Here is a 3,950-nt window from a genome sequence, read left to right on the forward strand (position 1 = left end):
AAGCATTCACTTGTTCATTTGTTCCCCTACATTCACTTTGGTCATGTCCCAAATTTCCACAATTCTCACATATCCCACTTGGGATTGATGAAGATGCCGTCATGGCATTGACATGATGCTTTGGTGATTTTGAGACTTCTTCAAGTCTAGCCATTGCTTTCTCGAACTTCAAGTTGATAGTATCGATATGGGAGCTAAGTTGAGCACCTAATTGATTAACGGCGTCCACTTCGTGCTTTCCTCCTCTAGTAGCCTTGCGAGGCCTACTATATTGTGAGTTATGGATTGCCATCTCTTCAATTTTGCTCCAAGTTTGGTTGTCATCAACCTCGGTGAACATCCCATTCGATCCCATATTAAGGATATTTCTTGAATCTTCATAAAGACCATTCCAAAATTGTTGTACCAAGAACCATTCGCTAAGTCCATGGTGAGGACATGAGCGACAAATTCCCTTGAACCGCTCCCAAGCTTCATACAAAGATTCTTCATCCCTTTGTTTAAAACCCGTAATTTGAGCTCTTAGCATGTTAGTCTTTTCCGGTGGATAGAACTTTTTGTAGAAAGCTAGAGCCAACTTCTTCCAAGAATCAATTCCGAGAGTAGCCTTATCAAGGCCTTTCAACCATTGTTTGGCGGTGCCAATTAGAGAAAAAGGAAATAAGACCCATCGAATTTGGTCTTGAGTTACACCGGTTTGAGAAATCGCATCACAATAGTCACAAAAAGCCTCCATATGAGAATGGGGGTCTTCACTAGGCATCCCCCCAAATTGGCTTCTTTCAACTAATTGGATAAATGCGGATTTGGCAATAAAATTTCCGGTTAGATGTTGTGGTGTGGGAGTACCATTGGGTAGGTTCTCCTCGGTAGGTACGGAATGTCATGAAAACTTAGGCATTGTGGGTTGATTTTGTGGTTGATTTTGTGTTGGGTTCTCCTCACCTTCTCTTGCAAAAGGGTTGATGAACTCAATAGTTGGTTGAATATCTACAACCTCACCAATACCTCTCAAATTTCTCCTAGCAAGTCTTCTATTGGTTGTCAAAGTTCTTTCAATTTCACGATCAAAAGGTAACAAATCACCTTGTGACCTTCTAGACATGCAAAATATCAAACAACTCGAAAACAATTAGAACAAACCTTGAGGAGTTTTACTTCCCCAAGGCAAAGAAAGACACAACTAATAACAACATAAGAAAATCTAAATCAAGCTAAAACCGTCCCCGGCAACGGCGCCATTTTTGGTCGGTCGGAACTATATTCTAATTTCGGAACAATTGTCGTTGGAAGCACCTAAACAAAAACACAATTTATAACTTCACAAACAACTCTACAATTAGTAAAGAGGCAAGTAAAGGTCGGATCCCAAGGGACGGGAATTGAAATGAGATTTCTATTGTAACTAGTGGTGTCTTAGGGGTGTCACAATTTGGGTTGATGTAGAAGGTCACTAAACTAAATGGCAATGAAAGTAAACAAGCAAGATGAATTAAAAGGGTTGTAAACAATTGATAAAAAGCACTAGGGTATCATGGGGTCATAGGGGAATCATGGTAATTGATCATACAAACATGTTCTCAAATTATAAGCAAGCAATTATTGTTGTGATGGATTGAGTTGGGTTATATCTTACAATCCTAGGAAAGTTTGGGTCCCGGAGCCGAATCGATTAGATTGTACAACACCTACAAGTCGACTTAGTCTTCCCTACTCAACAACATGCATGGTCTAATGAGACTCGAGTTGGTTTATATCTTACAAGTCTCATTGAAAAGGTAGGTGATGGGTAAAAAATGCAAGGATTCATAGGCTCGCATTTCATCAAACATAACATGTGCATGAGTCGAGATCAAAACAAGCAAGCAAATAAATCATGAAAGCATATTAATTTAAGCATGAATCATTCCCCATGTTGGTTTCCCCTAATTACCCATTAACCCTAGCTAGGTGACTACTCACTCATTATCATGTTGATCATGCTAGCAAGGTTGTCAATCATACCAACAAAGTAAAACATGATGAATAAATGAAAGTAATTAGCAATAATTAAAAAGGGATTAAGAGAATTATACCTACTAATGATCCAATAATAAAGCAAGAATAAAAGAAGTACTTGATGCTTGATTGAGAGGTTGTCAATCTCCCAATAATAACCCAAATAATCTTCAATTACCCAAAATAAAGGATGAACAAGAGAGAGATTAAGGAAATAAAACTTGTATTAGAACTTGATTAATTGTTGATTACAAAACTAAAGAGAGATTTGATTTATATTAACTACTCTAAAGATTGCTAAGAAGAACATGCTCTTCCAATTAGACTAATGGGGTATTTTTAGTGGTAATTAGGTGGATGCATTAGGGTTAACTAAGGGCATAAATGACGATTAAGTCCCTACTTAAGGAAACGCCGGTATTTTTCGAAGGAAGGGCATCTTTCACGGAGCTTGAAGAAGACGAAATTGCTGGACTGGAATCCGTGCGTCTTAGGCACGGGACGGGCGGATTCGGGGTCTGGGCACGGGCGGCTTTGGGAGAAGACGTCCGTCTTCTGGTGGCTGGTGCCCGGGCGTCTTTGAAGGAAGACGCACGGATTGTGCTGTGGAGGATGGGCGGATTCAGGGCAATCCGCACGGATTGCTGTTCAGCTTAGTTTCTTCTTCTTTTCTTCCCTTTTCTTCATAAAATCCTTGGGGATTTCCTCGGGGATGCAAGGATCTTTTCTCATCATTGCCCATCTATTATAATATGTAAAAAGGCCTTCTAATCTTGTCTCTCCTTGATGCTTGGTCATTGATTTCAATCAATTTAGTCTCGTTTTGCCATGAAAATGCAAGATTCTTACTCCTTTCCTACCAAGGGATCAAAATCTCAAAGAATATGCAAAACAAAGAACTAAAGACAATAAATGACCCAAATATGCACTAAAAAGCATGGGAACAAGGCTAATTCGAGGGCTAAATATGCGCTAATTATGGTCTCATCAATGATGGACAAGAAAGCAGTTGAGGAAGATGCGCATGTTATCACTGGTACTTTTCTTGTAAATGGTATTCATACCTTTGTTTTGTTTGATTCGGGGGCGTCTCAGTCGTTTGTATCTTCGAGTCATGTTAAACGGTTGGGTTTGAGGGTATATGAGTCTGTAAGTGAGAAAGTTTTTATACCTTCGGGTGAGTCTGTATCATGTGGGAGGTTGTTTAGAGATGTATCTATGATAGTTGGGCAAGTTGATCTACCTGTAGACTTGCTAGAGTTTCCTTTTAACGGTTTTGAGATGATAGTCGGGATTGATTGGTTGGGAAAGTATAAAGCTAAGATAGACTGTCATCAAAAGAAAGTGTCTTTGAGAGGGCCTAAAGGAGTTAGTGTGTCTTATCGTGGGTTTCTGGTCAAACCCAAAGTTAAGTTGATTGCAGCTGTCACTTTGAAGTCTTATCTGAGGAAGGGATGTCCTTTGATCTTGTGCCATGTGAGAGATGACCGGATAGAGAGTCCGATAGTTGATGAGATACCAGTGGTGGGAGAGTTTGCAGATGTTTTTCCAGAGGAGATTCTGGGGTTGCCACCGAAGAGGGAGATAGATTTCACCGTTGAGTTGAAACCGAGGACGGGGCCAATCTCTAAGGCACCGTACCGGATCGGTCCTAAAGAGATGGAGGAGCTCAGGAAACAGTTAGATGATCTGATAGAGAAGGGATACACTAGATGTAGTGTATCGCCGTGGGGAGCACCAGTTCTTTTTGTGAAAAAGAAAGATGGGAGTTTGAGGTTGTGCATAGACTACAGGGAGCTGAACCGAGTGACGGTGAAGAACAAGTATCCTTTGCCAAGGATAGATGACCTGTTTGATCAGTTGAGTGGTGCATCAGTCTTTTCTAAGATTGATTTGAGGTCGGGGTACCATCAAGTGAAGATTATAGAGGTGGACATACCAAAGACAGCTTT

General features: G+C 40.4%; 1 non-coding gene across 1 annotated transcript; it reads left to right on the top strand.

Annotated features, from left to right (window-relative positions):
- The first annotated feature begins 422 nt into the window (after positions 1-422).
- On the top strand, positions 423-529 carry LOC141654171 (small nucleolar RNA R71). The gene has a single exon (XR_012547737.1). It is a non-coding gene; the product is annotated as a small nucleolar RNA R71 (small nucleolar RNA).
- Positions 530-3,950: the final 3,421 nt, after the last annotated feature.

The sequence above is a fragment of the Silene latifolia genome, chromosome 4, assembly GCF_048544455.1.
Source record: "Silene latifolia isolate original U9 population chromosome 4, ASM4854445v1, whole genome shotgun sequence".
Classification (NCBI taxonomy): Eukaryota; Viridiplantae; Streptophyta; class Magnoliopsida; order Caryophyllales; family Caryophyllaceae; genus Silene; species Silene latifolia.